The 12,639-nt window shown below is 43.9% G+C and overlaps 1 long non-coding RNA gene across 2 annotated transcripts in view; it reads left to right on the forward strand.

Annotated features, from left to right (window-relative positions):
- Nucleotides 1–8,272, forward strand: part of LOC139796748 (uncharacterized) — a 93,158-nt gene extending 84,886 nt beyond the window's left edge. Inside the window, exon 3 of one of the 2 annotated variants that reach the window (XR_011726140.1) lies at nt 8,128–8,272. This is a non-coding gene — a long non-coding RNA (uncharacterized lncRNA). Of the gene's footprint in view, nt 1–2,276; nt 3,773–8,127 lie in introns of those variants that run through there. The other variant, XR_011726139.1, reaches the window with a different exon arrangement.
- The last annotated feature ends 4,367 nt before the right edge of the window (nt 8,273–12,639 follow it).

Here is a 12,639-nt window from a genome sequence, read left to right on the forward strand (position 1 = left end):
TCTGTTTGAAGTTACAATATTTTTTTTCTTTTTTTTTTTGTTTATACTTATCAGTATTTTCAAGGTGTCTGGCCAGATCAGCAAAAAATTTAAATCTAATTGACATGGCCATGCATGAAATTATTTCTTTTCAGGCAAGTAAAGTTACCAATTGACATCAAGAGGAGAAATTATTAGCTCTAAAAAACTGGTGAAATGGATGAAATGAAAACCTTTTTGACTCCACCAGAGCTACAGAAGTTCTTTGACATATTTCTGGAGGAAATAACCAGTAAAATTGAAATTCCTGCCTGGGTTTCTAAGAACAGAATTTCCTACCAGAAATAATACATTCTGCCCCACTAAGGAAATCATCCACAGATTTGGTTTCAAGTCTCCTGGCTTGAAGAGCTGATCAGAAGAAGAAGGCAAGGGTGTAAAAATAGATGCCTAATTTCTCCAGAAATCCACTGGTCCTAACAAATTAACCTGAAGCTTTTACAATGAGTGAGGAAAAGTCAGATTGGGTGCACAAAAATCCTTGGTCTGGTTTTGCTGTAAGACTCCTACAGAAAAAAATCACCATTCTCAGAAAGGACTCAAGTGATTACTGTCCTCCAGTTTCAAGTCCTTCAGATAGAAAATTGAGATAATGGAAACAAAAGCTCCTAAAAATTCATTGGGAAATTGATTTGGAGAATAAATAGAGAGTGTGATCTGATTAAAACCATTAGGGATAATGCAAGCTGTCTGTTCACACACTGAACAAGCCTGAGCTGCCAGGGCCCATCCTGCAGTGATCTATGAGATGCAGAATAAATTGGAATTGGGGGAAGCACATTGTTGAGGACAGTGAAAAATAAAAGTGTTACTGCAGGTTAGTCTGGAATTATCTGCTAATCACGCCAAGTGATCAGGTGGAATGCCAGAAAATCTACATTTAGGAAAAAAAAAAAAAAGTTTTCAGCTTGCTTTGATGAAGGTGGGGACCTTGTTCTTGGTAATACAACAAAATCCAGGAGGATGAAGCTGTGGACACTCAAGTGCTGTGCCCTTGCTGCCAAGGTGGAATAATTCCTTTTGGGTAAGTGTCTGGATATCAGAGCTGCTTTCTGACACCCACAGGGGAAAAAAAGCTCCTTCCACAAGGTTCTGCCCTGTGCTGCTGCTGGCTGGATCACAAACCCTCTGGGCTGGAGTGGCTGAAGGGAACAACCTCTCTGCCATCCTTCCAGACAGGGCTGAGATTTTAATGTGAAAGAGGGAAAGTAGTTGGTTGCACTCAAATAATACAAATCTTTTTGAATATTTCATCCACTTTGAAGATGAAAACCTGCTAGTTGCACTTAGCAAGCCACAGGTCATGAAAACCCCAGAATTTTTAAATAAATCTACCTGGAAAGCAGCTGCAAGCATCAGTTTCTATTTGCTGCATCTGCACACCCCAGCAGGTCCTGAGCTGGCTTGGAGACATTATCTGCACAAAACCCTTCAGTCCTGAAAGGCTTTTAATAACCCTTCAGATTTTGTTCTGAGCTCTGAATTGCTGGATTCCCTTTCTTTGAAGTCAAATCTTTGGAAGATTCTGCAATTTGACATTCAGATTTGGATCTGACTGAGGAAACACTGGGCAAGTGCTCCAGAGGGGAGCAGCACAGGATTATTGATGGGATCTAATGACTTGCTAATGGCCACAGATGGAAATGTTTGGCCACTGCTCATTGTCTTTTCAGTAAGATTTGATGGACTAGATCATGGATGGGGCTGCAGACTTTTTTTTTCCTTTTTATTTTTTTTTTTTTTAAATCAGCTATACAGCAATTACAATCCCATCAGGGAATATCAGGCAGAATTCACTCATTTAGAGCAGAAGTTTAATGTGCTGTCAGGAATCCTGCTAGTTTGTGCCAAACAGCTTTTATGCTCCTATAAGAATGAATTAAGGATTAAAATCTTTATTTTTTTTTAATACTAGTGATGGGTATTCATTAACATGACTAACATTAATAAGATAAAATGTGGAGATACTCCCTAAATAGCAAGGATTAGACAAATTGCCAAGAAAAAAAAAAAAAAAAGAAAAAAGGAGTTAAATACAAATTTTAAAAAAGTCAGCTGTGTTTATCAGCAGCTCCAAATTCATTTGGCCAAAGCATTAGCTTTGGAGTGCAAAATGGGATTAGTCAACATGGCTTATAGCCTAATGTAGGTTACATGGACAGATGATGGGGGAGTGAGATTTCCTTCAAGAAAAGCTTCTTTAAATGTGGCCGTGGCTCTCCCTCCTTTTTTTGCAGAGTCTGTGGGGCAGTAAAGTGGAAAAGGACTTTGGAAAGTCACGTTCATTCCAGGGCACTGGGAAGTGCTTTGCAGCCTTCAGGGTTTGGCAGCATTTGGAAGGGATGCTCTGTGGGTCCTTCTGGAGGACATACCATGAGCACCTGATCTGACAGTACAGGAGGAAAGATCCAGTGACCTTGAGTGTCCCCTCCTGCTCCAGACCCCTACCAAATGTAGGGTCCAGCCCATCTGCAGCCTGTCTGGCTCCTGTCTTCCAGCAAGAAATGGAAAGCAGAAAGGAAAATCATCCCCCAGGTAGAGCTCTCTGTGGGCCATACAAAGCAAGCAATAGAGGAGCCTTATAGACATGGCCTTTTTATTCCTGATGTCTTTCCCAGACCCCATCTCTGACTCCTTTCCTTCCCTCCTGTGAGATCCCAGCTCAGTGATGGAGAGGACTTGGAAGACGAGAACAATTTTGTCCTCTTGGTTGTCCCTCTGATCTTCCTCCTGCTTCACCCACTGACTGAGAGCCACAGATGGGGCTCCAGACAGCAAGAGATGACCTTGAAAATATTCACTTCTTCACCTGCTTAAACCTGAGTTATAATTTCATGTTCCACTCTTCCAGGATGACTCTGCCTAGCAGTCGAAGCCAACCTTTCTCTGCTATATTTCTTTCCCTTTTACTGTAAGCTATTTGCAACAGGGGTCACCATTCCCTGGGTGTTTGCTAAAAGGAAGAGAGACTGGAGATTTAAACAGAAAGAAAAAAAAAAAAAAAAAAGAAAGATCATTCAGGTAGGGGAAGACATACATCTTGTAACTCAATTACAGATCTTTCATGCTGCAGCTCGTTCAGCTTAGTGATGTCTCCCTCTCATCCTCTGTCACCTGAGATGTTCTCACCAAGAGAAAGTTAGTTAGTTCTTTGGAAGCTGTGTCTACAGAGGTCTTACACAAGCTACAAATCAGCTTTATTGATCCAGATGCCCCGAAAAACTTACAATAATTGGAAGGAAAAAAAAACCCCAACACCCTCAAGTTAGAACGGAGGCGAACACCTGTTTGTCATGACCTACACTGAAAAATCTTCTGCTTAAGGGTAAAGCCTCAGATTAAGCACTTTTCTGGGAAATTTGCAATGATTAACTGTGTGACCCCAGCTAATACCAAGTCCCTGGCAGAGATACATGTTGGTAGAACAGCAGGATATAATTTTGGTAACCTAATTGCATTTCCCATCTTTGTTTCTACAGTTGTCTTTGGGGATGCTGAGCAAACCATTCAATTGCCTCCTGAATTACAACCAGAGCTGGGAAAATTCCTCACATTTGTGATGCATCTCCCCCTTTCTGCTTGGAATTTGGGGAGTGTCAAATGTCTTCTGCATTTCTGAGTGCTGCAGGAGGTTGCTACACAAAAAGGCAATTTTAAGATGGATGTCTTAGTGCAGGAGGAATGGCAGAGCTCTGAATGAACAGCAAGTGAACAAGCAAAGACACTGAAGCTGAGCAGGGATCACTGCAATTTTGTCCCTGGATGATTTCAAAAGGCAACAACTCCAGCTTGGAGGCTGCTTCGTTTCTAAAATCCATCTCAAGAAAAGCTCCAGGGGGGGCAACCAAAACAGTTTGGTACAGGAGGAGTAACACAGCTAGAGCAGCTTACACATAACCATATGGAATAATGACTGTTTAGAGAGGAACAACCATTTCTTTCAGGGTTGTTGGTGAGGTAAGAGACAGGAATCCATCCAGTTGTGGCTGCCCCATCCCTGGCAGTGTCTCAGCCCAGGTTGGATGGGGCTTGGAGCAACCTGGGCTGGTGGGAGGTGTCCCTGACCATGGCAGGGGGTGGCAATGGAGGAGCTTTAAGGTCCCTCCCAACCCAAACCAGTCTGGGATTCTATGAGACAGAGCTGGCACCTGCCAAAACCACTCCAAACACACCAGAGCAGTAAAGTGAGGATGAGCAGAGACTTAAAGTGCCTTCCTGGCCCAAACCCAAACAGCAGCAGAGCCCCAGACCTGCAGAGGGCTGGACTGAAGCACAGCCCCTTGGGTCCACTCAAAGACCTGAAAATCCACCCTTGCTTTCCACGGTAGAACCCCACTTTTCAGCAGGTCTGTAACTCAGGAACTACTGCTCTCAAGTTAAAATCCAAGCTATCAGCTGCAAACATTTTAGAAAAAAACCTGGAAGTCGTGCATTTCATCAAATGAGCTATCAAGAATATACTGCATTTTTTTCATCTTCATTTTTATAATACTTAATTTGCTTATCTATTTGTCTTTGCCCAGTGTAGTAATAACTTGTCTTTGTGCCTGGCTCCCACAAAGACATTTCAATATGCTACTTGTTAGCACCACAGTATGATTTAGAGGAAAGGCTCTAAAAAATGAATGATTTATATAAAATACTCTTGATACATAAAAATTCCTTCTCTTTTAAACAGTAAATCCTCTTTATCAGTAATAAATTTTCAGTCTGGTTTTTTTATTATTCCTCTGGTTGAGGAAAGAATAAAAAGAATTTACTGATCTTAATAAAATTAGTAAGCAGGAAATAAACATTAAATTATATGATGAGGTTGTCACGGATCTCCCTCAGCCTTCAGAGCTGCTGCAGCAGGCAGATGAGGATGCTTTCCTCCTGAACCTGGCACAATTCATCAAGATAGTTAAAGTACAATTAATTTACCATTTAACAAATCCTCCTGCTCAGCTGTTTAACCTCATAATCCCATGAAGCATCCAGAAGAGCAGATACCCAGCACCTCGGGCCATGTTCAACACCCCCATGCCCAAAACCTGCAGAAACAGCTCCAACAGACCAGGGATAATTTACATCCACTGAGGATCAGGTTCAATTCTCCTGAGCAAGAATAATTTGCAGGCAGGAGGAGAGAAATTCCCAGGCTGGAACAAAGCCAAGGGACTGACTTGTAGCAGCTACCAGCAGAGGAGGCTTCAAAAAGGGAGTTGCAGGGCACACCACCAAGAGATGAAAAAAAAAATAAATAAATCTGCTCCTGACAACAACTTTTGGGCTAATCCTAAAAGAGGACGATTGGTTTAAGTGAAGTGAAAGAGGATTCCCCCTCTCCTTTCAATTTTCACAACTCTAGCTGTTTTAATTACCCAGCAAACCGTGTGTCCTGCCTGGGGTCACATCAACTGCTGCTTCCATAGACTTGGGAGAAATTGAGGGAAAAAAGAAAAAAAAAAAAAAAAAAAAAGTATTTTTTTTTCCTCTTGACACTTTCTGCCTTTCAGTTTCATTGAATTTCCTCCATTTCTCATGCTCATGCAGAGATGGACACTTGTGTTTTCAGCCTCTGCCCCTTAGGCAGCCTTTACAGCCACTCAAACCTTCCATCCCCTTGGAGAAGAAAGGTGCTTGCAGATGCTCTTTACAGAAGAGCTTTGCTTACCTCAGCCTTTACCTCTCAACTCTTCCTAGTTCTGCAAGATCTTTTTAACAAACACCACACAGGGCTCCCATCCAAGCTACATCATTGATTTCAAGTGTTCTGTGAGATTGCCCCTGAAGGTCTCTCTCAGAGCCTCTCTTACCTTGCTACCTTGATTTTTTTTTTTTTTTTTTCCTGTAACTTTCAGTGCAGCAGCTACACTCCCTGTTTGGTCCTATTACTGAACCTGTAAAATCCTTAAATCCTACAGATTGTTAAAGTTCTGCTTCAGCAAACTCTTCAGCCTCACCTGTCCCCAGGTGTCACAGAGTGTTCAGGTCTCTTTGATGTCCCCCCATCTGTCCATGTGGCTCTCCTGGAAAAAGACCAAAAAAAAATTTCTTTAAAATGCTTTTGTCACTTGGAGATTTTGCCAGCTTGGAGCTTCCCTTTCCAATTATTATTTACTAATGTTTTTCCAAGTGTTTTGGGAGACAGTGACTAAAAAATGGATTAAACACAAATCCATCCACACAGAACATGGAAACTTCTCTGGAATTCTTTTGTCATGAGGAGAATGAGCTTGCTACTCTCACCCCTTTTTTCAGGTCCTTGCCTGGGATGTTTCTCTCAGCAGAGGTGGCCAGAAGGTTGACACAGCTACAGAGCCCCTGTCCTGTTTTGTCCCCACTCTGTTCCTCTCCCCTTTCCTCCCCAACTCCAGATGATGCTGCTCAGGGCTCCTTTGGGCTTCTGCTCCTTCCATTTCCCTTCCATCCCCAGCTGGGAAAAGGGCAGCCCCAGACTGACTGCAGCAGTGGGAACTGCCAGGGAGTCACAGATCCTTCCCTGGATTTTTCCATCCTTTTATGAAAGCAGAAAAGTCATCTCAGAGACCTCTTTGCTCTTGCAGAGGGTTCACAAAGAGATCCAGCAAGAGTTGCTGCCTACCCAGCAGACACATCTAGCACAGAAAGTCTCTGGACAAAAAAGAGGTGGAGGCAGGAAGAGTTTGGGGAGGAAAACATTAATATTCAGATTATTTTGTTTGTGTGTGTCTGTCCCTGGGCACTGAGAATCCCAGAGTGTCAGGTGGGAAGGGCCCCCAAGGCCCATCTGCTCCAACCCTTCTCAGATTCTTGTTTCTCTGAGATGTCTCAGCACCCCCTGGAGCTGAGACTTCAAACTTTCCAGAGTGGGGGAATCCACCCCACTTCCCAGTTCCCACTTACTGGTTATGTCCAATAAATTCCAGGCAATGTCTCCAACTAATAATTATGTCCAAATTCCCACATTACCTTCCCACACATGGTGTAGTAATATATGGGCAAATTTCTTCAATTCTTCCCAGTCCCCATTAACATATTAAACCACAATTATAATATTCTCATATTTCAAACATGCTGAAGTTTTTACCACATAGCATTGGAATTCCTTTCCATGATGTATGCAAAAGAAGGAACTCATCTGCATAACACTAAATTGGGTTTGAAGGGAGCTGAATCTGCTATTAAGAAATGAATATTTTACAGGCTGCATTAGGAAAAGACAGCATTTAACTGAGCAGCATATAGGTACTTTAATAATAAAAAAACTTACCTTCTAAAACCAGCTGATCTAATCTATGCCTCTTTGTTAATAAGCAAAAGAAAAAAAAATTATTGATGCTAATAGGCAGAAATAATTAGTTTAAAGACAGTGTTGAGGGGAAAAGGAGGCTGGAAATGGAGACTGGAAAATACTTAATGCCAATCCTAACACCCTTAACACCATATTGTACCTACACTGGTATAGTACCAAATCAATTCCTTAATACCATGAAAGAACCAAAATCAATGTGCTGGAACCCAAAGCTCCATAACACCTGAGTTGCAGGTGCCAATATAAGATTGCCAGAATTTTATGCAAGGAATTCCTCAGGATTTTGCCCTTGAGGTGCTTCTAGGAATCAGTGTCTAACCCCAGCTACCTGAGCACTCCAGCTGTGTTTGACAAACCTGCCTTGCCTTGGAATTTTTTCCCCAACCATCATTTCCTTGGCCCAGTAGATGAGGGCACATTGCAGGGATCCTGGGCTCAGCTCAGAATTGATCCACTCAGTGCTGACATAGCAAAAAAAATAATCTAGGAAGGAAGTAAAAAACCAAGGAGAGTCACTTTTAGGAGCAATTTTAGACTAAGGTAATTTTTTGTCCCCTTTTAACATCCCACATCTCTCCATTTGGTCTCCTTGGTTTTCCAGCTCCATCCTGGTGCTGCACCTTTTAGAAAGGTTCTGCCCATTCTGGGTGTTTCTGCATCATTTTGGGGACAGAACCCTTGAGAGTGTCATTAATTCATATTTTTAACCACACCCATCACCTTTTTGCCCTCAGCCAGAAAGGTTGCTCCTACCTGAAGCAGACTTCAGTGTAAAAATGTCCTCCAAAATAACAATTTCTCTTTCATCAGAGGAAGAAAGGAAGAACAAGCTGATCAAGCCAAATCTTTTCAAAGGATTTTTTTTGCCCCCTCCCTTCATTTTTGCAGTGATTCTGCCATGAAAATCTCCTCGTTCCACTCAAAAAGATGCAAGAAAAGCAAATGCAGGTGAATTTGCTTACTTTCACACTCAGGGTAAGACTCTAGTGTGCAGTCAGCATGTTCCTGCAGCAAAGATCACTTGGCCTGAGCATCTTTAAAGACAGGGGCAAAAAATAAAATAAAATAAATAAAAAAAAGAATATTCTGAGTTGTTCTAAATACAGAGTCCTTACATGGAAAGAAGACCCTTTGTGTTAAATACTATCACACAGAAAGGAATTAAAAGGTGGAAATAAACAAAAAATGGCAAAAAAAAGCACTAACTTAGTCAAAGGAGAAGTTCTGCTCATTCTGGAAACTCTCCTCAAAACAAAGGACTGCTCAACCCACATCCAGATGTTAGGGGGTGGAGTGATAGAATTAGGAGAAGGGTTTCCAGCTGCAAGAGGGGAGATGGAGAGGAGATTGAGAGTTGGGGGTGTTCAGGCTGGAGAAGAGAAGCTGCAATGGGGAGACCTTAGAGCACCTTCCAGTGCCTGAAGGGGCTCCAGGAAAGCTGGGGAGGGACTGGGGACAAGGGCAGGGAGGGATGGGATCAGGGGGAAGGGTTTCCAGATGGAAGAGAGATGAGATGTGAGGAAGAAATAGTTTGTTGTGAGGGTGCTGAGCCCCTGTGCCAGGTTTCCCAGAGAAGCTGTGGCTGCCCCATCCCTGGCAGTGTCTCAGCCCAGGTTGGATGGGGCTTGGAGCAACCTGGGCTGGTGGGAGGTGTCCCTGACCATGGTTGGTTCCTTTCAACCCAAACCATTCCATGGTTCTATGAAAATCTCTCCCAGTGAGAGTCAGGCATCTGCTTTTTTTCCATTCACATTTTTTCTGCCTACTGGGCTGGGTTTCTTTCCCCTCTGCAGCTCCTCCTGTGTCTCATTTACCTTCATCCCATGTCTGGCCATTCTGAGGACTTTCTTTTTCTAACCCCTTCCTTGCTTTTAAGGCCTTTGCTGAGCTTTAAGGTCCCTTCCAACCCAAACCAGTCTGGGATTCTATGCCAGACACTGGCCACCAGCAGACACCTCACTGCACCCCAAGTCCAGCCCAACCTTCAGTGAATGCACAGAGCTAAGCCCTTGGCACCTGCTCTCCCAAAGGGAAATTTCTGCCCTTTTCAGCTGTTCCCCCACGGCAAATCTCTTTGGGAAAAAAGCACGGTGTTCCCTGGCTGTGCAATGTTTCAGGTGAATGGCACATTTGTTTCCAAAACCCCTGACTTTGCCTGCCTGTAAATCCTTCTGCTGACACTTCCCTCGTTCTGCTCCCATCAGCATGCATCTTCCAAACAGGGAATGGCCAAAAAAAGGAGGAAGAGAAGGGGGAGGGAATATCAAAAAGCAAACCTTCAATCTCATCTAAGCCACAAAACTCAAGGTGCTGACAGAGCCAATCATTCAAAGGGGACCGAAGCCCAAACCTGGACACAAACTGCAACTCCAAGGTGTCATTTTTTACACCTGAGCAAACCTGCAGCACTTGCACTGCACCTGTGTCCTGGTTTGGGCCAGGATAGAGGTGATTTTCTGTCTTGTACTTTTGCTTTTAGCTAAGTCTCCTGTAAGTAGTTGCACTGCTGAAATTAACAGCAAGTTTCTCAGACAGTGTGTGTTTCTAGGACTGATAACACTTGATGTTTATAGTTACTGCTAGAGACTGGTGTGCAGAGCCAAGGACACTGCTCAGCTCTGAGGAAAACATAAAGGTCCCACCTGCATCCCTCCTTTGGGGAGGAACGGACAAGATAGATGCCAGAATTGACCAAACAGAGTATTCCATCCCATATACGTCATCCTCAGTATAAATTTGAGGGATCACGAGGGCCAAGCCAGATTTCCAGCTTCCAGCTTCCGGCTGCCTGCCCTTCCTGCCTTTCCTGCTTCCCTTTCCTTCACCTGGCATCCTGGAAGGATCCCGTCCGTTCCTCTGCCTGTGCTCCTGATCCGTGCCAGCCCTTATCTGTGTGTCCCTGCCTCCAGCTCCCAACTGCTGCCGACTCCAGGAGTCCAGCCTGGACTTTCCCAGAGCTGCCCTGCAGCCTCGGTGCTGACGTGAGAGTTACTGGGGGAAAGGGGGCAGGAATGTGGTATCCATTTTCTTGTATATTTGTATATATTTATTAATTTTTCCTATTTATCATTACTGTTTCATTAAAGTTGTGTAGTTTAGTTTCCAACCCATCAGTCTCTCTCCCTTATTCTCTCTCCTTTCTTATCAGGGAAGAGAGGGAGATTAATAGAGAGCGTCTGTTACTCGGTTTAATTGCCAGGCCAGTGTTAAACCCTGACAACCTGCAATCCCCAAAACATCTGAACCACTTGTAGCCTTGTCCTCTGGCTCATCCTCCACCTCCAGCTCTCTCCTTTGACAGCTTTGTGAGCACATTCAAGGTCTCAAGTCCCATTTCCTTGCTCCCAGCCCTCTAAGGGTTAAACCCCACCCAAATGTCTGACTTGCTAAGTAGGGTTTTCTCTCAAGTCAGGAACCTCTCAGCACAAATAGTGCCACAAAGGGTTCAACCATCAGGCATGTCATGGGTTGTTAGGAAATGTGTCTGTCCAGGGGGGGTTTGTTGTCACACAGCACAGAGAGGAGAAATGGCCTGGGAGTGAAAGGACAGAGAGGGAATGGGCAGTGACCACCAGATCCCAGCAAGGAAATCTCTGCTTGTCAGCTGCAAATTGCCCAAATTACAAAGCAAGGAGGCAGGGCAGCTGCACATGAACATTTCCCTGACTACAACCAACCTCTGGGCAGCTCTCATCTGTCTTTCCAGTGCACCCCATCTACCACCCCAAACACAGCTCTGAGGGTGCACTTATGGCCCTGGTACTCACCTGAGAGCTCATTTTCTTCTTCTTCTTCTTGGATACATCTTGGACTGTGTTTTGGTTTGGGGGTTTTTTTGGTTTTGGGTTTGTTTTTTTTTTTTTTTGAGATACAGAAGATTTTCAATTATTTTGATCTTATCACCATCTCCAGAAGAAAAGAAATGGTTAACCACCTCATAGAGGAGAGCACGTCCTCCAGTGTTGGACTGGATTTTCAGAGTATTTCTTGACTGAGAGGGGGTCAAATTCTGGAACAGGTTCCATAGAGAGGTGCTCAATGTTTCCAGCCTCTCAGTGCCTTTGGACACTGCCCTTAACATTTTAACTTTTGTGCTCAGGCAGCTGGATTAGATGATTTTTGGAGGTCCTCTCCAACTAAAATCTCTTTTCTATCCTACTCCAATCTGAATCTCCTTTTCCCATCTTCACATCCCACTGGAAGAAAAAGCCTTCCCAAAGCAGACATTAAGAGCTACAACTGATGTTAAGGAACCACCAATACTTGCACAAACCCATAAAGTGTCTTTGGATACCTCTATCTTTCTGATTGATAAGAAAGCTGGAGGACTGGATGGACTGGAAAACAACTTGGGTTATTCTAAGGGAACAGCACTATCCATGATACTTAAACAAAAGGACACTGCCTGCTCCACTTTTTTTTTTTTTTTTTTTTTCCCCACATTAGAGGAGCATTAGACATGCCAAAAAGGACTCGTGGAAAATTAAATACAGAAAGCTTCCAGAATTACACAGAATTCTAACACCCAGGCCAGCACTCTGCCTGATCTGAAGATGAAACAAAAAGAGGCAGTGAAGATCAAACAGTTGCCTGCAGAGCCTGGTACAAATTTCAGCCTTTTTGCTAATGCAGTCCCACGAGGAGAAGAAGCTAAAGAGGGAACATTTTAAGCATAAAGCCTGGCAAGGAAGGACAGAGAGAAATGCTCTTGTTGGGAGTCTCAGCCTTTCATTTCACTGCACAAGACCACCCAGGCTCCATCTGTTGGACACCAGGGAGAGATGGGGAGGGATATTCAAGCTCTTAAGTTACCTTGGACCTTGGAAGCAGCACTGCCAGGTTACCATGGCATTCCTCCCAGAATAATATTCAGTGTTGCTCAGCAAGGCTACATGACACACAGAGACACAAAAGCCACCAAAACATGGTGGAAATTCCCCAAGCAGCAGCTGATTCAGAGCCAGCTTGGGGCTGGCTGCTCGGTTCTGCAGCTTGCAAGCACTCCTGGTGGGAGGACTCTCAAAGGGCACCAACAGGTACCAAAACTGCCTGAGATCAGCCCCAACCTTCCCTCTGGCCTGAAAACCTTGCCAGGAAACCACAGGAGGTTCACAGCTTCAAATCCAAAAGGCCCCATCCAGGAGGAACCCAGGAAACAGATCTCTGGGGTCATTTCTCTGTAAGTGACTCAGATCCATCCCAAAGCTCTCAGCCCTCCAGAGCACAGAAATGGAAATTCCAGTTGGGTTTGCTCATTTGGGGAGTGGATGAACTCTTATTTAGGCTCACTCAGAAGAGAAAGATCTGGAACAGGCATTACAGAC

The sequence above is a fragment of the Heliangelus exortis genome, chromosome 5, assembly GCF_036169615.1.
Source record: "Heliangelus exortis chromosome 5, bHelExo1.hap1, whole genome shotgun sequence".
NCBI lineage: Eukaryota > Metazoa > Chordata > Aves > Apodiformes > Trochilidae > Heliangelus > Heliangelus exortis.